The following is a 27,410-nucleotide window of genomic DNA, read 5'->3' as shown; positions in this document are numbered from 1 at the left end:
TGGTGTAGTTTCGTAACTACTAAACAAGAGGAACTCATCACAAACTACACATACGAAGCATACCATACACAGTTCACAGCGTTTTTAGATCGTAAGTTTCCAGACTGTTATCATTGTTCGTCATGGTTTTATCATGTCACACCCTGTCGGCAATAAGCTGATTCTTCTATTCTAAGCTTCGCATATCTTCACAGTTTAACGTCTAAAGTGCCATGTTAACTGATCCTGGATGCCCTAGCAGGAGTCGTACCAAACTACAACAAATTCTTCTACATGTGCTCCATAAACGTATTTTCTTTCTATTCACGCTTGTACCTCTCATTTCTCTATTCGGTAACTTAACATTTAGCTCAGATGTATAGCATCGCGTACAAATTCTTTATAAGCTACAATTATGGGCTGCTTATTTAATTAATAATCTGTTTCATTATTATAGGTCAGATATCTAAGCTTTTATACACGCAAGGTCCATGACGTCTTGCCTGAATTAGTGATGGTAAAAACGAAACTCCCACAGGTTCGTGTATTTGGGCGCTTCAAGGTGCAAAACGTGGCAGAAGAAATTCCACCGTTTGATGCCAAAGACCGCAAGCTGCCTGGACAAGCTCGCAACCGCAGGAAGAGACGACAGAAGAAACACGAGGAGCCCGTTTATGTAAGTCAATATCATTACCGCCCTGTAAAATAAGCAGTTTGTATCTCAGATGCACTGCGGATTCAGTTACACTGCCAGACAATATCAGTGACAAACGCTCAAGTACCGTAGTTTCTTTCAGGACACGTGAGACTCCAATTGACACTCAAATGTATATGAATAATAAAGTGAGGGATTCATTCTATTGCAGATCAGTAACACTACAAACAACTTTGTACAAAACCTAAAGATAAATCCATGGTCACACACAAAGATATAGCCGTGGGAAGGAAAGATTAACCATAAACAAGGAAGACGAAGAACAACGAACGTAGTGAGACGTGACCCTCGTATACAGTAGTTGGTGAATATTGGTCAGCGCACCGTATGTGCAATGCTCTGCTTCTTCTATTCTAACCTGCCCACATTTTCATAATTGCAACACACATTAAAGGAACTGCATTTTAAGTTCATTGTGCCCTATGGTTAAGGCTTGTTTACTTTATATATAATCCATTTAATAATGCTGACTCAGATGTCTAAAGATAACAAAGTTTTAGATATTAGCCAATCAAGCTGAGTCAGTGACGATAATCTGAAACCTCCCACAGGTCGATTTTAGTTGGGACTTCGGCGAGGAAGAGGGGGCTGGAGATATTCCGCGTTCTGACGACCACACTTGCGGAATGTGTGCTGAACCTGAAATTTTCGCGATGGAACCAAAGATAGACTTGCAGGATGCGCCGCAGAAGGGCCGTACTGAGGTAAGTCAGTATCATTACTACCATGAATAGCTAGCATGAAGAAACGGCCAATTACACCTCGACAGCATGAATTGCAGAATCACCCACTCTGAGAGTTTTCTTTTTTTTTTAAATCTCTTTCGCTCCAGATATGACTTCATACTATAAAATGGAGTCGACTGTCATATTTACATGAAGGACCATACAAGAGGTTCACTTTATTACAATCCAGTAATCCTGATATCCATTGGTTACAAAACGTTAGAGTAAACTTACGATCGAACGCAATAACACTACAGAGGTAGAGTAAGCTTAAGTTGTAAAATTGTCATGAGGTCGGATTATACTAGCGTGACACATGCCAGACTAACAGGACTTGAGTTGCACTGAATATAGAGGACAGTCTTCGTGATTCACAATTGACCGAACTCTACTGCTGGCCTTCAGTCCATCGCAGCCGTAGTCTTGAGGTAAACGCGTAAGATTAGTGGCTGACGTTCAGCCTGTGATGAAGGCGTAAGCATGGAGTACGATTTCGATTTGTGACTAACATCGTTTGTCTCATTATTAACATGACTACGACGAGAACAGTGTTTAACGATTTACGGAAATATGGAAAACTGAATACGAGTGGCAAAAGTGAAATAAACAGAGTGCATACTGATTGCAAATCCTTTGTCTTAATCAGCTCTCCAAGTTCCAGTTTCTCGCCGAAATATATCTTTGTTTAGCTTCTTTCAGAAAGATGTAATAATTTACTCAAGCATACGACTGCACCAAATTTTGAGATTAATAATGGTGTTGTTGATGATAACACATTGGTTATCTGATATCGCAGGGAAGTCAACATCTTACATAATGAGGCTGTCTGGAACAGATGCGGTGTGGCTAAAAATGCTCCTCCCTCTTACCAGCCAACGATTTGACTGAAGAGAGTGGCACGTATAAATGTACACAATATAATTCCAGGTGATGACACAGTGGTGAACACGTGTGACCATTGGATGAGTACTAAAGCGTGATATAAATGTAAACAGAAAACAATTATTAAAAGAGAACAGTTGATTAGAAATAAATTACTCCACAGGGTGAATACTCATAATGCATTTCGAAGTAATTCTGTTTCCATAGAGGTAAAGGATAAGAGGTGAGCCGAATTACTGAATATCAATTACAAAGAAGAACTATATATCTAGCGAGAAGCGGATGTAAAGATTTTGGGGTGAATAGAAAAATACAGAAATAACAACTTCATAGCAATCATACAAGTTCGGGTTCTATGACATAACGGCGTGAAAAGCGTGTGAACCTGTTGTAAGGGATTAAACACTTTTATTCCAAAGAGTAATTAATTATCTGCACAACTGATAAATATACTATTACTAACTCCCAACGATATAACCATTATTGTACATATTATATAACTTTGTCACATGATTCAGAGTAGTAATAATTAAGGGGATGAGCAATATCTGGAACAATTTCTCTTGTTTGCAGTTGGCTGCGTACTGTACTATATATCCGGTGCAAGTCTGTATGTACTTTATTTTTAAACAGTAAAGGAAAACCATCACAGACATTGAATACCAAACCGATCAAAGACGATGCCTCATGTTTTTAGATCATCATTTTCTTATCTGGTTTCTTTCTTCTGCATAGTACAATCGTTTTGTATCGCCGTGTGCACCAAATAGTGCATGGGAAATAACCTGTTTCTAATATGCCAACTTCAGCATATCTTAATAGTTTTTACTTTCAAATACCCGATTAACTATATCTCGTTGCCTCACCAGTAGTGACGTCTACCTACCTATAATTCTGATGAGTGTGCCTCACAAAAACGTTTCCACGCCTTTACATTTATGGACCTCTCAGTTCTCTACCATGTGTGAAACCTCACTTTTTAACAGACAGCTGTAGCACGCTTCTTCAGTTTTATTATAAGCTACACATAGGGATACTTACTTAATATATAATATATTTAAGATAATTATGTCATTGTGTAACGTTCTTTATGTGTTAGACACATGCTTTTGTAGCTGAGTCAGTGATGGTAAAGTGAAACCACCCACAGGTCCGTGTCACTGGGCGCTTCAGTGTGACGGTTGTGCCGGAGGAAACTCAGCCGATACAGGACGACGCTTCTGAACTGCATGTGGAAACTGAGATTACTGCCAAGAATCCAGAGATGGAATTCGTTGATCCACCACACGAGGATCCCGCTCAGGTAGGTTATTATTATCAGAGCAATGAAGTACTAGTAGGAATAAACGGTCACTCTCTTTGGAGCGAAGGAAAGGCAGTTACATCTCAGACTGTCTCTATCGATGAACCAGCCAATCTACCGGACTTTAATTTTCACGAACCTCTCACAATCTGAACATCTACCATGACTGTAAAATGTAAACGACTGTCTTGTTGTCAAGAAGGACTAAATTAAGGATTCACTACATTACAAACCAATTATACGCTCTAAGACAAACACGACGCACCACAATGTAACTATGAATGGGACAGAAATCGATATACGTGATGTACGTGAGCAGGCAGTAAAATAATAACAATTTCCTAAAAATTGGATAATTCATTAAAGTGGAAAACCTTAAAACATTGAGCAAGTCAATAATGCGTTGGTATACCTCTGGACTATTTGCAAGCGATTATTGGCCTTGGGACTGACTGACATCCTTGTTGGATGTCCTTCTTAAGGATAAAGTGTCCAGTTGGTGCGTTAGGGCGTCATAATTTGTCATCCGGTCTGAAGTCCATGGCCTTCATACTTCGGACGTTCTCAATTGGATATAAATCCGATGTCTTCGCTGGTCGAATTTGGGAATGGCAAGTACGAAAACAATAAGAAAAAGCTATCGCCCTGTGCGGAAGAACCCAATCTTGGTGAAATTTAAACCGAGGATGCCTTCATACGAAGGTCAATAAAACAGGGTGTATATTATTTTCGACATATCACAGTGTTGTAGGGGTGAAACGGATGACGACCAAAGGAGTCTTGCTACAAAAGAAAATGTTACACTCAGCATTATTTCCGGTTGCCGGGCCGCACATCGGGAGACTATCAGGTTGGTATCTCACCGCTGTCTGGTGTGTGGCGAGTTGTTTGAACGGTTACTGCTACTACAATGGCAGTTGATCAGGATCAAAGTGAGCATGAACTTTGTTTATAGCCGGAGCACGAGCGATGGGACACAGCATCACAGACATAGCGATGAAGTGGGGATTTTCCGGTACGAAAGTTTCACGAGTGTACCGTGAATATCAGGAATTTGGTAAAACATGAAATCTCCGACATCATTGCTGCTGGAAAAGATTCCTGCAAGAACGGAAGCAACGACGACTGAGGAGAATCTTTCAACGTGACAGAAGTGCTACCCTTCCGCAAATAGCTGCAAATTTCAATGCTGGGCGATCAACGAGTGTCAACCTGCGTACCATTCAACGAAACATCATCGATATAGGCTTATGGAGCCGAAGGATCATTCGTGTACCCTTGATAGATTACACGGCAGAAAGGTTTACGCCTCGTCTAGGCCCGTCAACAACGACATTTGATTGTTGATGACTGGAAACATGTTGCCTGGTCGGACGAGTCTCGTTTCATATTGTATCGAGAGAACGGACTTGTACGGGTATGGAGACAACCTCATGAATCCATGGATTCTGGATGTCAGCAGGAGACTGTTCAAATTGGTGGAGACTTTGCAATGGTGCGATTTGTGTGTAGTTGGAGTGATATGGAACCCTTGATACATCTATATATACGACTCTGACCGGTGAACATACGTAATCATCTTGTCTCATCACCTTGCGTCCATTCATGTCCATTTGGCATTCCAACGGACTTGGGTAATTCACGCAGGACAGTGCGATACCCCACACATGCTACAGAGTCTGTCTTGTCTATTACAGAAATGAAAGACTTCGCCGAAGAATCCGACTCCACCACAGCTAAACTATTCTACTAATGGCAAGGAACGTTAAGTACCTCTTGCTTCAATGAGGTTGCGTCCTTACGCATTTGGTAGCAAGAAGAGAGGATAGTAGGAGCCTACTCCGAGACCGCAGTAGCACACGGTCGTCAGCTCAATTACACACTAAACAGAGGTATTACTCATAAGACGTGTCACTGTCAAAGAGAAATATTTCGATGCACTCACGTGTGTAAGCAACATAATGAAACCTTTTAGAAAAACTGGATCGCAAAGTAGCGTATGCTGGTGTAATGGGGTACATAACAAGGAGCTAGAACTGTCCACGAATAAGCATGTTATGAATCAGAATGCCACGGGGAGTGCAGTCATACTAGTACAGCTCTCCAACAATTCATACCGACGAGAATGCGACGTCAAGTTTAACACCGATGGCAAAACCGACAGAGTTAGACATCAGTTTAGTTGTCTTGCCAACAAAGACTTTGGTTCCAACCAAAGTTATATGTGAGAGTGAGTCGGATGACAGACGGAAGATTCATTGATATTTTTATAACCAATCATGATACTACGACTTTTGGATAAAATCTCCCAAGCAACTTCAGTTTATCTTATCTCAGATTTGACCTCTGTGACACACTGATAATTCACTGAATGTTACACAAAAGGAGATGGGTAACGTATCATGTTGCCATGCGATATGACAGTAAGAAGTGAAAATAATGATGTTAAAGGAAAATAGGATAATGATCTTTTGTTGAATGTTAAAGTGTTAATGGAGCTACTGTTCGTGGGGTTTTAGAACAGCGCATATATTACTCACATTCAATCTCCACTGAGAGCAAAATATAGTGGACAGAATTTCTTTAGTGTAAGGGTGTGTCTACTTAGTCTCATTCACTGTTTTTTATGAATATCAGGGAACTATTAGAAAATCAATCCGTGGAACAGCCGTTAGTCCTTTGGTCTCCTGCCTGAAGGATGTCGTCATGCGGCTCGCCACACTACCCTCTCCTGTGAGAACATCTTCGTTTCTTCGTAACTATGACAAGCAACATTCATTTGAGTCAACCTATTGTGCTGAAGACTTAATCTACCAGCACAGTTTTACATCCCCTCCCCCCTGTATGTCCACACTCACAATTTCTTTTTTTACCTCTCTGATGATCCCTGAGGCTTCATGAACCATACTAAATGGATCCAAAACTTTATTCACTATTTGTCATAAATTTACCCCCCCCCCCCTTCCTTCTAGTTCTACTGAGTTCAGCCATGTAAGCCACGCACTCCCTCCATTTAATCTTCAGCACTCTCCTGAATATCTCATTTCAAAACAGGTTATTCTTTTCCGCCCTGAAATGTTTACCTTCAGCGTTTCATTAATCTATAACCCGATACTACGGACAAAATCCTTGAGAAAAGACCACCTGACATCAAAATTTATATTCTTTGTTAACAGATTTTTGCTATTGGTCTTCTCCATTGTACATCTTCTGTATTTCAGCATCCGTTTGCTGGTTTGTCTCCATTTGGTCCTACGCTTCTCTCAGTATTTCATCTCTGAAAACTAGCCATTCGCCTTCTTTTGCAATACTTCCTTCTTTTCAGGTGGTGGATGCCTGACGTTCCCTTTGAAGCAAAAGACACCGAAGAATTTTTAACTTATTTAGTTCGGATTTCCTTCATTTCTTACCTTTCTGCTAATTCTTCCACTTCTACGAGGGCTATCCACAAAGTACATTACGTTTTGGAATTAAAAGTAGATAAAGTATTGGAATTTTTTTATTATATACAGATGAAAGCCACACTTAAATACTACTTTTCTACATAGTTGCCATTTAAATTAAGGCACTTATCGTAGCGATGGACGCGAGCTTGGAAATTCCTTCGTCGTAAAATTCGGCCGCCTGCACCTTCAACCACGTGGTTACCTCTTCTTGAAGCTGTGGGTCGTCATCGAATCGCTGCATAGCTAACCAAATCTTCATTGCCGGGAATAAGTGGAAGTCGCTCGGTGGCAGGTTGGGACTGTACGGCGGATGAGGAAACAACTCCCACTTAAAAGATTCGAGAACTTCACGAGTGGCATTTGCCGTGTGGGCCCGGGAGTTGTCGTGAATCAGCAAGATCTTTGAGCCCAACTTTCCCCTGCGCTTGTTTTCTATCGCTCTTCTGTGGTTGTGCAGAGTTTGGCTATACCTATGAGAGTTTATTGTAGTGCCTCTTTCCAGGATATCCACAAAAATCACACCTTTTCTGTCCCAGAAGACGTAACCAAGTGGTTGGAGCCGTAGGCGGTGGAATTTTACGACGAAGGAATTTCCAAGCTCGTCCATCGCTACGATAAGTGCCTTAGAAAGTAGTATTTAAGTGTGGCTTTCATCTGTATATAATAAAAAAATTTCCTATACTTTATTTATTTTTAATTCCAAAACATTATGTACATAGTGGATAGCCATCCTATATGCAGTTAAATTCTGGTTCCTAAATATCGGTCTTATCACACACAACCTATCTGATGCAGTCTAATATCTCCAGGTCTCTGGAAGATATACATTCTCATTTAACGTTTTTAACCCAAATTCAACTGATTTCTGTGCAAACATTAACCAGGGGACTTCCTCTTTAATTATAGTTCCTGTTGCTCTACTTTTTTTCCTTCTTATGCTTTTCCTACAGATGAATTCCTGCCTTTCACCAAAATTACATTGTAGCCTCTTTTGATGCAATGGATAATTTCTTTAACTCAACCCTCGTTATTTCCGTCTCTTAATTATCCACAGAGCTAGAAGTCTGTTGTACTAACATAATGTAGGTGTGGGATTCGTGATTATCTGGATACCATATGACGTTCACTAAGTTTTTCTGCCGCATTCCTATTTTCTTACTCATAATTAGATCATCTACTGAAATATTTCCCTTGCTTTCAGCTTTTGAAATTATTCATACGACAAAACACACCCACTAACCAACTTAACTCACTCGAGCAGGAATACATGTATCAGGGCCAGTGCCTAATCAGGAGGCAAGTGATGACTTCATCTTGCCTCGCTGGGGGTAATGAGCCTCGTTTCAGCCAGGCAGTGAGCTTCATCAGCCATACCCAGCTCGTCCTCCTCTCAGTGACATGGGACTCAACAGTGAGGCAGCGGCATACAGTGGCATGTTACGATGTGTAGACGCAGGCAGTGGTCTTTCTTGGCTGCTACGACCATAATTTAATTGCATCAGAATCCCTCTTGCCCTGATCTTTAGCATAAAATCACATATTTCCATATTTGGTTTACACTGTATTGGGTGTCCTGAATGGGATGAAGTCACTTTGTGCAGAATACGTGAATGATTAGCTGTGCACGGAGGGAATGGGGAACTTTGAACCACTCATAAGAGCTGAAATCACGTAATGCTTATAACTGACACGTAGTTCTTCATCGAGTAGCAGTACACCAACGAGCTGCGCAATTCCCAGTTATAAGACTGCTTGGAAGGAGTTGAGCTATCCCTTCTAGATTAACATCATCAACATCAGAAACGAGAATTCCATAACACTAACATCGCCCACATCAGACCGATCTACGAAGAAGGACTTACACTGACAGGACAACTTAACTGACAATGAAACACAAAATTATTTCAGTGTTTCGCTAGTTACAGCTTCTTTGGCAATAGGATGATCTTCAGGGGTATCACATTGTACTACATGCGATAACTGAAGACTACTGTTTTTAACCAATTATTTTTCTTCCATTTTTTAAAAAGATATAAGATGTGCCGCCTCCATTGAAGGCTGGACTGGTTGTTACGTCTCAGTACCACTTTAGCGCTTGTCGGACTTTATTAGGACATTGGTCTCCAGTCCTATATCACGGCTTTATTGCAATACTATCTTGTCAGAACTTGAAAGCTTCTGTCATTGCTTGTGAAACTCTTACGTAGTGCGTTATTTTGGACTGGACTGTTTGTGTATATTTCCAATGTCGTGATTGATCGAAGATTTTCAACTTCTTACAGCAGGTTACTGCTACTCTGTTCAGTCGGCTCATGACTGTATTAAGCTCACTGTGCATCTCCCTGGTTCTAGTGGAACAGGGTTCTTTTGAAATGAGTCTCAACCATCTTTAAGAGGTTTTTTTTATATTTGACTGGCGTACTGTGCCGCAAATGCTTCCGTATTTCATGGTCTTTATCATTAGTGCGTTATAATGTCTTATTTTTGTATTGATGTTCACGTTTCCGCTTCCCAGTGATGTATTTAGGCACGAATTAGTCCAATGATCTTCTCTTTGTTCGCTTGAATGTGCGACTTGAATGTGAATTCATTGTCTAGTGATACCTGGTTGGTCCACGGTATCCGTGTATTACTGATTCGCATTTGGACCATCTGGACTGGTCTTCTTCTGGTGAACACGACTGAGAGATTTTGATCCGCACTTGGACGTATGATGCTACATTTTGTCCACTGTTTTGTGACAATTAGCTGCCTCTGAGGGCGTCATCTCACTGCATTCACTCTGTCACAAAACCATTTACTAAATACCTCAGATTTCATGTTTAAAAATTGTAACGATTTTGAGATGCCATGTATAAGTGTTTTATTTACTAGCTATTACCTATTGTGAATATTACTCAATCTTACCATTCTTTGTTGCACCACATAAGAAATGATGAGAATGGCGGACCTTATTTAGTCTTTGTTGGTCTCGGTGTCTGGATATAATTTACTGTTATTATTTTGTTACGTAAGATATTGGTTATGAATGTTTTGTCGCCACTATGAGAATCATGTTTTCTGCCTAGGTGGAGCCTGCTGACAAGCATGGAGATTCGGAGGAGGGGGCAGCCAAGGATCCCAGCAGCCTTGATTCAGGGGCTGCTCCTAAACACTGAAGATTCAATTAATTTGTTCTATCAGTTTTCGTTTGTTCTTTTTTTTCGTTCCAGTTATTATTTTTGTTTCCGTTTCTTCGTTTTATTTTGTTCAAACTATTATTTGTTCCATTTTCTTAGTTTGTGTTGCGTTCAAGTTATTGTTTGATCAGTTTTGATGTTTCATTAACACTGCTTGGATCAACTATAAAAAAATAAATCTTTTGTTTTTCGTCAGCTGTTGCCTCGTTTTTTAAGTGTGTTACTGTAAACTGATAGTTCTTGAATAGACTTTCTACAAAGTTCTGTTATGCAGACCTTACTAACAAGCAACAATAGACGCTACACGTTTCGAAAAGTTGCCTAAGTTAGCAATAATAAATAAAATAGCCTCTGGCCTCAGGGATGGCTCTTAAACTCATATCCTTTTCGGATTTGATAGTCTCATCTTCAGGCACATCTTAAATACACAACTAATCAATGTTAGGCATTTTTCTTTCACAATCACAGCTGGCTGTCAACCGAAATGTGAGCATGTAAGCCCCATGTCGAAAGGACCACAAACTATGACACCTCATTGCTGGGCCATGTGAATGGTGTTGCGTGCATATATCTAGGGCACTTCTCATTCGATTAACAGCTAGTTGTGATTCTGAAAAATAGTATTCAGGGAAACAATCTTCAACATCAATTCGATGGATAGGGAATAGCAGTTCCAAAATCGATCATGTAAAGGAAAAAAAATTATAATATTATTGGTGCACCACAGGAAACGTTATATGTAACCGCTTATCATAAGCAGCTGCATTCCCACCATACCATACGATGTGTATTCAAGATAAGGGTCAATTCAAGTGTACGATTCCACACAACAGATTAGGGCAATGACGTCATACCTAAGACACAGAAGCTACATAGACGCAATCTCTGAAAGCGACTGATCCTTATTCATAAACAAATGAATGTAGCGTACGATAAAGTTACACATTTCGCGATATTAATTACTTAGCCACAAATTGTAACGACAAGAATTAAACGTAACTTAAATAAAAGAGATTATAAAAGAGGAATATAAATGTCTAAAATAAATGATTATCGTAATTTATGGGAGTAAATGAAGCACAGAGAGCGTTTACTTCCAATGCAGTAAGGCGCATTGCGAATCAGCGTTAACTTTCAACACTATCTGTTAAATGTACGCAATTAATGAAATTTGACAAATAGTAGGGTCCAACAAATACTGAAATCGATAAATGGAACTGACCTATATAGGTTAATTCTAGTTATTGATTCTAACTATTCTAAGGTCCGTTATTTAGATCGTTTTAACAATAATTGTTTATACTGCAGTGTTACAGGAATTCTGCATATGGTATTACAATCTTCATTACTATGAAAAAGAGAAAACTTAGGAAGCTGTACCTACAGTACTTATCACTTTTTTGTAGTAGTTCTGCGATCAATAAGAAATCCTACAAAAACATAGTCCACCAATTTACTGAAAAAACGTCCAAAATTATGAACCTTTGAAAACCTGGAATCGGCAAGGAGAACTGACCTCCTATGTAGGCCAGTTGTAATTATCGATTCCAGTCAATCGATGATTCATTAATTATAACGTATTTTCAACACGTGTGTGTAATAAATGTGGGCTAATATGATTTCTGCATTTGTTATTGCCCCATAAGCTACTGCAAAAAGTTACTAATATTGGAATCGGTAACTAGAATTGATCTATAAAGAAGGTCAGTTCTGTTACCTAGTGCAGTTTCTGTTATACACCGCTGTAGTCTTAGAGCACAATTAACAATGTAGAAATTCTATTACGTCTGACTACATAAAACTGCAAAAATAATTTACGTGTGAATTGGAAAACTGTATATGGAATTTACCGATCTAATTATTGATGCCAATATTCTTTGTTTTATGTAGATATTCGTTTGTCATATACTGGCTTTTCTTTTACAAATTACGGTTTCGGTTACTCCACGTTTTGTGCTACTCTTTCGTTTTTGTTGTGATTCGTTTCATTTTCCCGTTTCCCTGATACATTCCAGTTTCCACTAAAAAAAACAACTTTCCTGCGTCTTTCCCATTAGCTTCAATAATTAATATAAATTTAACGCTTTTTGTAACAGTATGACTTCACCATGTGCTTTACTTTAATGCAATTTGATTGTTCTCAGTGCTTTTCTAGTTGCATAAATTACGAGAATAATTCTTAACACAAACGAAAATTTGATTTTAATTCTTGTTCTTAGTTTTTTCCGCTATCTTTAGTTCGTTTCGATCTAATTCATGACTAAGTAAATAACTGTGTGAATGTGCTTGTATGCTACGTTTGCTTTCTTTCATTGATTGATTTCAAGTAGCGTCTTTGCCTTAGGTATGACTTCATTGCTCATAGCCGACGACTGGAATCGGACACAAGAACTTATCCCAAGATGATCTAATCTACTTGAAACCTCATATAGATAAGCAGCCATATACCTCCACCTGTGGCACATATTTGTGCTTAGTTTACAACAGCATATTCACTTCAAAATTACACACTTCATATAACGCTGAGGAGCTCAGTTTCATTTTGTAGTTCTTAAACTTGGTTAGATGAGTGTGCGTAACGACATGTAGCCGGCTATTGTAGCAGAGTATTTCTAATAATAACGGACAATAACATGGACTGGAGACTTGTACACACTTCCGAACAAATTTTTTGGGGGTATAAACGGACCATACGTTTGGACAAAACATTAATAAAAGTTTGTGAAGAACTGCTGTAATCTCCCTTCTCCGACGAAACTTATTTCCAGCTAGCAGAAGTATACATTTCTGTAGTCTGTGCATTCTATACCAATATAAAACTACGTCTTCAGTCTGATGATTGAGAGACTGGTAGCATATTTCTTGTGATGCTCCTTACGCCTCCCTTGAGTATCTTTCTAGTTTGTTTAGGATCGTTGTCATTCAATATGTGTACTACTTTCTAACCCCCAACCTCCGTTGATAAAAGGACACCCAAGTTGAGGAAAAGCAGTTAGAACAAGTTAAACTGTCAATAACAGGCAGCCTGCCACGGAAATTGTTTGTCTCGCATTATTTTCGGGTAAGGATAGCTGTAACATTCAGGTTGTATATATGCTTAACACATATGCGTTAATGCAAAGGTGCCACTTTTATTCCATATAGAAATTTAAAGTTTTGGTTTTTTGCTTTCGATTTGATTGATTGTACCGTTTTTCTCCAAGTTCATTCCCAAACTGTGACTTTATCTTCTCTATGCCGCTATTGATGTCGCTGTGATACAGAACTGGGTAATTTTGAACCACAAAATGATTTCACCTCTGTTAAACCCGGATGAGTACGCCAGCTGTACTGATCCCATTTTGTTAATAATTTAAAATTACACTGATGTCGTTTACGTACACCCATTCTATTATCTTCACCCTACAGGTACAGCAACCATTGAATGCAATCAGAAATCGACGAAGTAGGAGTTCCGGAATTTCCGTCGCTTGTCATTGACAGCATCTAACAACTGGCAAACAAATAGGGGCTTACAGGGAAAAACAGTGACCAACACCTATTCGGCAGGCATGTCTCGTTCATACTGCGTCGGAATATACGAATGGATGACAGCGGAATGCAAAGTTCACAGTACTTTTTCTGTCACTGAAATAAAAATACAAGAAGAAATGCGGAGAACAACTATACGAAGCAATCTCTCAACTGTTGTTTCATTGTTAGACTAATGACACATCTCCCTTTCGCTACCGAAAGTACACGGAATACATGCAGTAAACGTAAAATACATTTAGGCACCAACACATTTCTGATGTGATGCTCATTCATGAAGAAATTCACATTGCCACGCAGACGAGAACGTGGACGACACATTATAAGATATGCTTTCCACTTCTAACTCCACCATACAGGAAAAATACATGATGCTAGGTAAGAAATTGCAAGCAGTCACTACTTTCTGACTACCTGCAAGTGGTTGAAAGCCTGATATAATGTACAGTAATTATATGTGGTGGAAGAATCATTCGGATATTCAGGATGAATGCCTTAGTTGGGAAACCTAACGAATGACAAACTCTTCTGAGAGCTCATAATGTCTAACTAATCTCGATAACGATGTAAAAGTACAAATATGGGACGGAAACTGTCTCTATCGCTCACCAAATGTTAAAGACCTGCCTAAGACGAAAAAAGCAGCATGTGAGTCATATCAAGAGACTATAAGATGCCTTGTTCTTTCAGTGAACAGTGGTTCTGTAACCAACTAGTAAAAGGGAAAAAAGACGTACCAACAACTTATCGTGACCAGTTTCTAGCAGTAAGCAATGCCTAATGTTATGCATGGTAATAAACTAGAGATAATCATCGTAAGTTCGCACAACAATAGCCAAGAATCTGCTGATTTTATAAACATTACAAGGGTATTCTGGTGGTGGTATGCACGAAATGTTAAAGAAACGTAATGCATCAACAAATCAGTATATTGTGACAGTTGGAGTTGCGTATGATGTTTATAGGAAAAGAAACTGAAGGAGTCATCTCAAACTTTAAGAGTCACTCTGACTTAAGAATCCAACAATTATTGTGACAGACCTTCTTCACAAGAATCATGTAATAGGTCTTGCTGAGTGAAAAACATTCAAAATGCATGTCAGTATCTACAGAAATATCTGCTGGTCAACTGCAAATGTATTTTTTTTCCTGCGTGTTTTAAATCTCCTCTGTTAACTACAAGTGCCCATTGATCCTTTGTTTCCTTAGCTCATGGTATTATTGTAATTAAGGTATCCTCTCTCACAAAACGAGGCACGTTTTCAGTGATTAACTAAATATGTAATGAAAATTGTATATAATTTGTATGCTATTATGTGTTTAGTTATCTTGTGTTTCAATGTAAATGTAACATGATGTATTTTACGTATTGTTGTGCTTTAAGTAACTTGCACAGTATGCAGTATACATGTATCATGAGCGCTTTGGTCTCGTATGAAAGGCTTTACCTATCCAAAATTCATTTAAGGAGGAAACAAATAATGAAAGGAGCCTGTCGATGATACGAGTTAGTAATGTAATGACGAAGAGACAAGACGTGTTGTTTAACCAGAAAAGGATTCGCATAACTTTACAAAATTCTACTATTGCCATACTGCTGCTGTAAAATGCTATGTTTTAAGAACAGATACAGGTGTTAATGATATTAACGTAGAAGTGGAGGTGCAAGAGAGGAGGATTGGAAGCTAAATGATAGCGAGAAACAAGTGTGGAACAAGGAACATTCAAGACTGTAAAATTTGGAATTCATTAAATGCAGAGGAATAAAAGAATGAAGACTCCGAAAGTATGAGGAAGGTCCAGCCATCTTCACAATAACTATTATACATTTAATTTTCTGAAGCTGAGTATACTTAACTGATATCAGCTCCGCTTAGATTGAGAAGAGACTGTGCACATCAGCGTTAATACGAACGCTGTTAGGGAAGTGTCTGTACAAAGGCCCCTCGTATTTACAGAATGTGGACCATCAGTTGACCGTCCACTAACAATTGGGGACCAACGCAGTCATGATTTGAAGAGTGAAAGTATATATAAAATGGTAAATTTTTACGTAAATCTTTTGTTTCGATATTAACTGCTGTTAGAGAAATTTAAAAGAAATTGTAGGTTACAGGCTCTTAACTGAAATGAAACATAAATTTCTCTTGCATTTAAATGATGATGTCACGCTATTGTTCTTGTAGCGGTCTTCATTCCAAAGACTGGTTTGGTGTAGATGTTCATGCTACTCTGCTCAGTGCAAGCTTCTTCATTTCGGAGTAACTACTCCAATCCACATCCCTGGAATCTGATTAGGGTATTCATCTCTTCGTCTTGCTCTACAATTTTTACCGACTATTCTTCCTCCACTACTAAACTGGTGATCACTAAATGCCTCAGAATGTGTGCTACCTACCGATCATAATTATTAGTCAGGTTGTACCACAAAATTATATTCTTGTCTGAACCGTTTATCGTCCATGTTTCATCCCATACATGGCTACACACCATAAATATACTACAGAAACAACTTCCCAACACTTAAATCTATACTCGATGTTAACAAATCTCCCTACTTCAGAAACGCTTTTCTTGTAATTGTCAGTCTTCATTTTACGTCCTCCCTATGTCGACAATCGTCAGTTAATTTACCTCCCAAACAGGTAAACTGATTACTGCATTAAGTGTCTATAGTGCTAATCTAATTCCCTCAACATTACCTGATTTAATAAGACTACATTTCATTATCCTCGTTTGACTTCTACATCTACATTTATACTCCACAAGCCACCCAACGTTGTGTGGTGGAGGGCACTTTACGTGCCACAGTCATTACCTCCCATTTCTGTTCCAGTCGCTTATGACTCGCGAGAAGAACGACTGTCTTAAAGCCTCCATGCGCGCTCGAATCTCTCTAATTTTACATTCGTGATCTCCTCGGAAGGTATAAGTAGGGGGAAGCAATATATTCGATACCTCATCCAGAAACGCACCGTCTCGAAACCTGGACAGCAAGCTACACCGCAATGCAGAGCGGCTCTCTTGCAGAGTCTGCCACTTGAGTCTGCTAAACACATCCGTAACGCTATCACGGTTATCAAATAACCCTGTGACGAAACGCACCGCTCTTCTTTGGATCTTCTATATCTCCTCCGTCAACCCGATCTGGTATAGATCCCACACTGATGAGCAATACTCAAGTATAGGTCCAACGAGTATTTTGTAAGCCACCTCCTTTGTTGATGGACTACATTTTCTAAGGACTCTCCCAATGAATCTCAACCTGGTATATGCCTTACCAACAATTAATTTTATATGATCATTCCACTTCAAATCGTGCCGCACACGTACTCACAGAAATTTTGCAGAAGTAACTGCTATCAGTGTTTGTTCCTCTATCATATACTCATACAATAAAGGATTCTTCTTTCTATGTATTCGCAACACATTACATTTGTCTATGTTACGGGTCAGTTGCCACTCCCTGCACCAAGTGCCTATCCGCTGCATATCTTCCTGCATTTCGCTACAATTTTCTAATGCTGCAACTTCTCTATATACTACAGCATCATCCGCGAAAAGCCGTATGGTACTTCCGAGACTATCTACTAGGTGATTTATATATATTGTGAAGAGCAATGGTCCCATAACATTCCCCTGTGGCACGCCAGAGGTTATTTTAACGTTTGTAGACGTCTCTCCATTGATAACAACATGCTGTGTTCTGTTTGCTAAAAACTCTTCAATCCAGCCACACAGGTGTTCTGATATACCGTAGGCTCTTAATTTGTTTATCGGGCGACAGTGCGGAACCGTATCGAACGCCGTCCGGAAGTCAAGGAAAATAGCATCTACCTGGGAGCCTGTATGTAATATTTTCTGGGTCTCATGAACAAATAAAGCGAGTTGGGTCTCACACGATCGGTGTTTCCGGATTCCATGTTGATTCCTACAGAGTAGATTCTGGGTTTCCAAAAACGACATGATACTCGAGCAAAAAACATGTTCTAAAATTGTACAACAGATCGACGTCAGAGATATAGGTCTATAGTTTTGCGCATCTGCTCGACGACCCTTCTTGAAGACTGGGACTACCTGTGCTCTTTTACAATCATTTGGAACCTTCGTTCCTCTAGAGACTCGCGGTACACGGCTGTCAGAAGGGGGGCAAGTTCTTTCGAGTACTCTGTGTAGAATCGAATTAGTATCCCATCAGGTCCAGTGGACTTTCCTCTGTTGAGTGATTCCGGTTGATTTTCTATTCCTTGGACACTTATTTCGATGTCAGCCATTTTTTCGTTTGTGTGAGAATTTAGAGAAGGAAATGCAGTGCGATGTTCCTCTGTGAAACAGCTTTGGAAAAAAGTGTTTAGTATTTCAGCTTTACGCGTGTCATCCCCTGTTTCAATGCAATCATCATTCCGGAGAGTCTGGATATGCTGTTTCGAGCCACTTTCTGATTTAACGTAAGACCAGAACTTCCTATGATTTTCTGTCAAGTCGGTACATAGAATATTACTTTCGAATTCACTGAACGCCTCACGCATAGCCCTCATTACGCTAACTTTGACATCGTTTAGGTTCTGTTTGTCTGAGAGGTTTTGGCTGCGTTTAAACTTGGAGTGAAGCTCTCTTTGCTTTCGCAGCAGTTTCCTAACTTTGTTGTTGAATCATGGTGGGTTTTTCCCGTCCCTCACAGTTTTACTCGCCACGTACCTGTCTAAAGCGCATTTTACAATTGCCTTAAACTTTTACCATAAACACTCAACATTGTCAGTGTCGGAACAGAAATTTTAGTTTTCATCTGTTAGGTAGTCTGAAATCTGCTTTCTATTACTCTTGCTAAACAGATAAACCTTCCTCCCTTTTTTATATTCCTATTAACTTCCATATTCAGGGATGCTGCAACGGCCTTATGATCACTGATTCCCTGTTCTGCACTTACAGAGTCGAAAAGTTCGGGTCTGTTTGTTATCAGCAGGTCCAAGGTGTTATCTCCACGCGTCGGTTCTCTGTTTAATTGCTGGAGGTAATTTTCGGATAGTGCCTTCAGTATAATGTCACTCGATGCTCTGTCCCTACCACCCGTCAACTTTCGTTGATGTTCATCTTATATTCTCCTTTCAAAACACTGTCCACTCGATTCAAGTGCACACCCAAGTCCACTGCTGTGTCGGACAGAATTACAATGTCGACGCAAAACTCAACTATTATATTTCTTCTCCCTGAACTTTAATTCCTATTCCAAATCTTTCTCCTTTTCCCTTTACTGCTTGCTCAATTCGGGGCAGGATACAACCCTGTTTCACTCCTTTCTCAACCAGTGCTTCCCTTTCGGACCCCTCGACTCTTAGAACTACCATCTGGTTTTTGTACAAATTCTAAATAGTCTATCGCTCCCTGTACTTTACCCTTTCCATCATTAAAATTTAAATGAGAGTGATCCAGTCAACATTGCCAAAAGCTTTCTCTATGTCTCCAAATGCTATAAGCGTAAGTTTATCTTTCCTTAACCTGTCTTCTGTGAGAAGTCGTAGGGTCGGTGCTGACTCGGGCATTCCTATATTTCTCTGGAATCTAGCTTATTGTCCCCGAGGTCAGCTTCTACCAGATTTTCCGTTCTTTTGTATATTATACGTGTTAGTGTCCGTGACTCATTAAGCCGATAGTTCGGTAATTTTTAGACCTGCCAGCACCTGCTTTCTTTGGAAGAGGGATTATTATATTCTTCTTGAAGTCTCAGGTTATTTCGACCGTCTCATACATCTTACTCATCAGATCTAAACATTTCATCATGGTTGGCTATCCAAAGACTATCAGTACCTCTAACGAAATGTCGTCTACTCCCAGGGTCTTGTTTCGACTTCAGTCTTTCAGTGGTTTGTTAAATTCTTGACGCAGTATCGTATCTTCCTTCTCACTTTCCTCTACGTCCTCTTGCGTTTCCATAATATTGCCCTCAAGTACATCTCCATTGTATAGACCCTCTGTATACTCGTTCAATCTTCCTGCTTTCCCTTGTTTGTTAGTACTGGTTTACCATCTGAGCTCTTGATATTTTTACAGGTGGGTCCCTTTACTCGAAAGATCTCTTTAATTTTCCTGTAGGCAGTATCTACCTCATCCCTAGCGATATATGTTTCTACCTTCTTACATTTCCCTCTAGCCATCCTTGCTTAGACATTTTGCACTTCTTGTCGATCTCATTTTTAAACGTTTCTATTCCTTTTTGCTTTATTCAATTATTCCATTTTTATGGCTTCTTCTTCCACCTATGAAACTCAGGTTTTCTTGTGTTGCCCAAGGATGTGTACTACCCCTCGTCTTTTTAATTAGTTGATCCTCAGCTGCCTTCACTATTTCATATCACAAAGCTACCCATTCTTCTTCTACTACATTCCTTCTCCATATTCTTGTGGATCGTTCCTTACTGCTCCATCTATAAACTCTGGTTATTTCGGCTTGTCCAGGTACAATCACGATAAATTCCTGATATTTTGCTTTATCTTCAGTTTTAATATGTAGTTCATAAAACAATAAATTGTGGTCAGAGACCTACTCTTCCTCTGTAAATGTCTTACAGCCATAAATTTGGGCCCTAAATATCTCTCTAACCATTATATAACCAATCTGATACCTTCCGTTGTCTCAAGGTTTCCTCCACGTATACAAACTTCTCTTATGATTCTTCAACTAAGTGTTAGCTATGATTAAATTATGCTCAGTGCAAAATTCTACCAGTCGGCTTCTTCTTTCACTGCTTTCTCCCAGTCCATATTCACCTGGTACTTTTCCTCCTCTTCCTTGTCCTACTATCAAATTCCAGTCTTCCATGACTATTAAATTTTTATTATCTGATTAATTTCTTTTAGCTCATCATGCATTTCCTCCATCTACGTAGCTAGTTGACACATAAACTTGTACTACTTGGTGAGAAGGGACCTCGAGTCTATCTTGACTACAATAATGCATTCACTATGCTGGTCATAGTAGCTTACCGGTGTTCTTATTTTTTTACACATTGTTAAATCTACTCCTACATTATAGCTATCTGATTTTGTATTTATAACCTGTATTCAGCTGACCAGAAGTGGTGCTCCTTTGCCACCGAGCTTTACTAATTCTCCCTATATCCAACTTTAACCTATCGGTTCCCCTTTTTAAATTTTCTAACAGACCTGTCCGGTTAAGGGATCTGACATACCACGTTCCGATCCGTAGAATGCCAGTTACGTTTCACCTGATAACAGCTTAATCCTGAGTAGTCCCTCCCCAGAGTTCAGGGGGTTTATTTTACCTACAGAGTATTTTACCTAAGAGCATGGCATCATTATTTCACCATACAGTAGAGCTGCATGCCTTCCGGAAAAATTACGTCTGTAGTTTCCGCTTGCTTTCTGCCATTCGCAGTATTAGCTGAGCAAGCCCGTTTTGGTTGATGTCGCAAGGTAAGATCAGTCGATCATCGAGATGGTTGTCCCTGTAACTGCTGAAGAGACTGCCCCCTCTTCAGAAACCACACGTTTGTCTGGCCTATCATCAGATACCCCTCTGTTCTGGTTGCTTCTACGGTACAGCCATCTACATCTACATCTACATCCATACTCCGCAAGCCACCTGACGGTGTGTGGCGGAGGGTACCCTGAGTACCTCTATCGGTTCTCCCTTCTATTCCAGTCTCGTATTGTACGTGGAAAGAAGGATTGTCGGTATGCTTCTGTGTGGGCTCTAATCTCTCTGATTTTATCCTCATGGTCTCTTCGCGAGATATACGTAGGAGGGAGCAATATACTGCTTGACTTTTCGGTGAAGGTATGTTCTCGAAACTTTAACAAAAGCCCGTACCGAGCTACTGAGCGTCTCTCCTGCAGAGTATTCCACTGGAGTTTATCTATCATCTCCGTAACGCTTTCGCAATTACTAAATGATCCTGTAACGAAGCGCGCTGCTCTCCGTTGGATCTTCTCTATCTCTTCTATCAACCCTACCTGGTGCGGATCCCACCCTGCTGAGCAGTATTCAAGCATTGGGCGAACAAGCGTACTGTAACCTACTTCCTTTGTTGTCGGATTGCTTTTCCTTAGGATTCTTCCAATGAATCTCAGTCTGGCATCTGCTTTACCGACGATCAACTTCATATGATCATTCCATTTTAAATCACTCCTAATGCGTACTCCCAGATAATTTATGGAATTAACTGCTTCCAGCTGCTGACCTGCTATTTTGTAGCTAAATGATAAGGGACCTATCTTTCTATGTATTCGCATCACATTACACTTGTCTACATTGAGATTCAATTGCCATTCCGTGCACCATGCGTCAATTCGCTGCAGATCCTTCTGCATTTCAGTACAATTTTCCATTGTTGCAACCTCTCGATACACCACAGCATCATCTGCAAAAAGCCTCAGTGAACTTCCGATGTCATCCACCAGGTCATTTATGTATATTGTGAATAGCAACGGTCCTTTGACACTCCCCTGCGGCACACCTGAAATCACTCTTACTTCGGAAGACTTCTCTCCATTGAGAATGACATGCTGCGTTCTGTTATCTAGGAACTCCTCAATCCAATCACACAATTGATCTGATAGTCCGTATGCTCTTACTTTGTTCATTAAACTACTGTGGGGAACTGTGTCAAACGCCTTGCGGAAGTCAAGAAACACGGCATCTACCTGTGAACCCGTGTCTAAGGCCCTCTGAGTCTCGTGGACGAATAGCGCGAGCTGGGTTTCACACGACCGTCTTTTTCGAAACCCATGCTGATTCCTACAGAGTAGATTTCTAGTCTCCAGAAAAGACATTATACTCGAACATAATACGTGTTCCAAAATTCTACAACTGATCGACGTTAGAGATATAGGTCTATAGTTCTGCACATCTGTTCGACGTCCCTTCTTGAAAACGGGGATGACCTGTGCCCTTTTCCAATCCTTTGGAACGCTTCGCTCTTCTAGAGACCTACGGTACACCGCTGCAAGGAGGGGGGCAAGTTCCTTCGCGTACTCTGTGTAAAATCGAACTGGTATTCCATCAGGACCAGCGGCCTTTCCTCTTTTGAGCGATTTTAATTGTTTCTCTATCCCTCTGTCGTCTACTTCGATATCTACCATTTTGTCAACTGTGCGACAATCTAGAGAAGGGTGTGCAGTCTTCCTCTGTGAAACAGCTTTGGAAGAAGACATTTAGTAATTCGGCCTTTAGTCTGTCATCCTCTGTTTCAGTACCATTTTGGTCACAGAGTGTCTGGACATTTTGTTTTGATCCACCTACCGCTTTGACATAGGACCAAAATTTCTTAGGATTTTCGGCCAAGTCAGTACATAGAACTTTACTTTCGAATTCATTGAAAGCCTCTCGCATAGCCCTCCTCACTCTGCATTTCGCTAATTTTTGTTTGTCTGCAAGGCTTTGGCTATGTTTATGTTTGCTGTGAAGTTCCCTTTGCTTCCGCAGCAGTTTTCTAACTCGGTTGTTGTACCACGGTGGCTCTTTCCCATCTCTTACGATCTTGCTTGGCACATACTCATCTAACGCATATTGTACCATGGTTTTGAACTTTGTCCACTGATCCTCAACACTGTCTGTACTTGAGACAAAACTTTTGTGTTGAGCCACCAAGTACTCTGAAATCTGCTTTTTGTCACTTTTGCTAAACAGAAAAATCTTCCTACCTTTTTTAATATTTCTATTTACGGCTGAAATCATCGATGCAGTAACCGCTTTATGATCGCTGATTCCCTGTTCTGCATTAACTGATTCAAATAGTTCGGGTCTGTTTGTCACCAGAAGGTCTAATATGTTATCGCCACGAGTCGGTTTTCTGTTTAACTGCTCAAGGTAGTTTTCAGATAAAGCACTTAAAAATATTTCACTTGATTCTTTGTCCCTGCCACCCGTTATGAACGTTTGAGTCTCCCAGTCTATATCCGGCAAATTAAAATCTCCACCTAGAACTATAACATGGAGGGGAAATCTACTCGAAATATTTTCCAAATTATTCTTCAGGTGCTGAGCCACATCAGCTGCTGAGCCCGGGGGCCTATAGAGACATCCAATTACCATGTCTGAGCCTGCTTTAACCGTGACCTTCACCCAAATCATTTCACAATTCGAATCTCCGTCAATTTCCTTCGATACTACTGCACTTCTTATCGCTATAAACACGCCTCCCCCTTCACTGTCCAGCCTATCTCTGCGGTATACATTCCAATCAGAGTTTAGGATTTCATTACTGTTTACGTCTGGTTTCAGCCAAGTTTCTGTTCCTAGTACTATATGGGCGTTGTGACCGTTTATTAATGGGAGCAGTTCTGGGACCTTTCTATAGACGCTCCTGCAGTTTACTATAAGCACATTGATATTGTTATTCCTTGTTGCATTTTGCCTACTCCTGCCTTGCCGCGTCTCAGGAGGCGTCTTGTCGGGCCTAGGGAGGGAATTCTCTAACCTAAAAAAAACCAATGTGCACTCCATACGTACTCCGCTACCCTCGTAGCCGCTTCCGGCGTGTAGTGCACGCCTGACCTATTCAGGGGGACCCTACATTTCTCCACCTGATAGCGGAGGTCGAGAAATTTGCACCCCAGCTCTCCGCAGAATCGTCTGAGCCTCTGGTTTAAGCCTTCCACTCGGCTCCAAACCAGAGGACCGCGATCGGTTCTGGGAACGATACTACAAATAGTTAGCTCTGATTCCACCCCGCGAGCGAGGCTTTCCGCCTTCACCAACTCCGCCAACCGCCTGTACGAACTGAGGATGACCTCTGAACCCAGACGGCAGGAGTCATTGGTGCCGACATGAGCAACAATTTGCAGTCGGGTGCACCCAGTGCTCTCTATCGCCGCCGGTAGGGCCTTCTCCACATCTCGGATGAGACCCCCCGGCAAGCAGACAGAGTGAACACTGGCCTTCTTCCCCGAACTGAGCCACACAAGGCACCCAACCACAGGCGAGATCCAATGTTTATGGGGTGGGGTTATGGGGGGTCACACAATTAAAATATTAAAACATATATGATGCCTGTGTGCTGAGGATTTTTCTTTTTCTTTAAAGTGCAACACATAGTGGAATCTGAGAACTCCTTGCTATGGTTCTCAGAACCCGATGCTCAAACAGTGCTACAGACATTTTATTTAATACCAGAAATAATTCAATATTTCCATAATGAAATTATCACTCTGCAGCGTAGTGTGTGCTGATATCAAACTCCCTTTGAGATTAAACCTGTGCGCAGGTATGGGACTCGAACGCGGAACCCTTGCCTTTCGTGGGCAAGTACTCTACCAGCATTTTTCTTTTTTTAGTCTTTTGCCGGACCGAGACTCCAACCAAAATTTCCGCTTATTGCGAGCACTCTCGGTCTTGCAGTAGCGTTCTCGATTCCTGCCCTTGGGGTGCTGGGCTCGATTCCCAGCGAGGTCAGGGAATTTTCTCCTGCCTCGAGATGACTATGTGTTATTGTGTCGTATTCATCATCATAATTCATCCCCATTCTGGTCAGAGGAAGGCAATGAAAAACAACCCCCGCTAGGACGTTGCATAGTACGGCGGCGCTGGTCTCCCGCATCATCCCCTATGCTTGTCGGAGTATGGGACATCATCATCATTATTACTAGCGTCTGCTTTGCCATTTTTTTAAACGGAACTTCCCGGCACCAAAAAGGAGGGATCGGGGCTTAGTGGCACCGAGAATAGCAGGAAACTGGCGTCATTAGGAGGAGGACGCAGAAAGACGTCAGGCCAATTGTGACTATCAACATACAGTTTCCCTCAGAAGAACATTCCGATGACCGGAGAATATATTGGTTCTAAATGTGAAGAATCGTGTATCAACTCTTCATGATAGGAATACCCCAAATCTGGCGTGGGTTAGGGAAGACATTGCAAAGGAAATTGGAGAAAAAATTTATATATTTTGGATTGCTGACCCCTGCACAGTGGTGTTCATTAAGGAAGTGCCAAAAATGAAGGAGACTTACCTCGTCATCACCAAACCAGTAGTGTGTAGTGTGTCCACAAATTCACTTCACATAGATCGTCTTGGCTTATGGGAAGTATCTCACCTTCAGAGAGAGGAGCACTTGAGTTGTATCTGTCGAGGAGACATGCGGCTAATTGAGGACAATATCTGTCGCATCAACAACAAGACACCTCTTCCCGATCTGCACACCATGTGGTGTTCATCTGTGTCTCAACATCAGATGCGATACACAACGTGGTGTCTGCGAGGTAAATGCTGTGAAGGGGCGACTGGCATACTTGCTTCATTTACCACGCAGAATGGACGTGTGAAGATAAGGAGCGCACATCGATCGCAAAACGGCTTCCCCTCAACCACATTCGGTGAGCTGTGCTACTGAAGGAAACCACAGATCGCCTTTGTGGCTTTAAAGTGAGTTGGCAGTATTATAGTACGGAAGTTGCTCAGTTGGAGGAGGAAGTGGGGGAAGTAAAAGAAGGGCGGTGGGGCTGCCGAAAGCTGGATAGGTGCTGAGAGAGTGCTTTGCATTGGCCTCCTGCAATATGCTGGTAAGGCACGCAGGGCGTAGGCGCCACAACATCATGTGAGAGCCAATGAAAAGGGCTATCGCTCTCACAGGCACATCATACAGATCACAACTGCCCCTGCTTCGCTTGAAGTTAAGTGTCTCGTAACTTATCTTGAACAGCAAGCCGTGGCAAACAAATGAAACTAATAGCGCTAGCTTGCGGTGGGCCATGGATGGCGAAATATGAAGTATTTAAGCCACGTGGAGGATACTTGACGTCAAACATTCACTTACGAATTGTGTCCGAGGCAGAAGATCGAGTGGTCGTAAAAGGTGACATAAGAGCACAGGTCGTAGTTGGGAAAGTAATCGTCGGCAGGTGAGGGCAATTGTCCGAAACAGATCAATTGCGAAATCGAGTCCTAAGCATCGGATAGCATCAGACACTTGCAAAGGAGCAGCACTGTCCACAGGAAGCCCCGCAAAGAAAGACATGGCACACGATTTGGGGATGTTAAAGTCAGTGAAGTTCATTGGAAAGGAGACAAGCATTTCTGGTCAGATGAGTGTACGGTAACATCAACAGCAGCAAAAAATGGTTTAACGGGATTAGGATACGCTATGAATAAGAAGATAGGGCAGAGAGTGTATTACTGCGAACACTTCTGTGATAGGTTTGTTATTATCAGAATAATCAGCAATCCAAAACCACCAACGATGGTTCAGGTATAGAGGATGACGTCGCAAGGTGAAGATAAAGAGAAAGAAAGTATGCGAGGATACTGTTAGGTTAACACAGTATGTAAAGGGACCGCTATGCAGTTGTAGAGGGAAAGTAGAAGTAAAGGTTACAGGGGAATGTGCACTTCGGGCAAGGAATGAAAGACAAATAAGACTAACAGAGTTCTGTAATAAATTTCAACTAGTGCTAGCGAATACCCTGTTCACGAATCAGGAGGTTAGGAGGTAAACTTGGAGAAGGCCGGCTGGTACGGGAACATTTACGTTAGATTACATCATGGTGAGACAGAGATTTCGATATCAGGTTCTGGATTGTAAGGCATACCCAGGATCAGATATAGACTCAGATCACAATGTAGTAGTGATGAAGAGTTGACTTAAGATTAAGAGATTAGTCAGGACAAAACAATATCCAATGAAGTAGCATATGGAA

The sequence above is a fragment of the Schistocerca gregaria genome, chromosome 6 (genome assembly GCF_023897955.1).
Source record: "Schistocerca gregaria isolate iqSchGreg1 chromosome 6, iqSchGreg1.2, whole genome shotgun sequence".
NCBI lineage: Eukaryota > Metazoa > Arthropoda > Insecta > Orthoptera > Acrididae > Schistocerca > Schistocerca gregaria.
The sequence above is the reverse complement of the archived record's forward strand: the minus strand, read 5'-3'. Positions refer to the sequence as shown.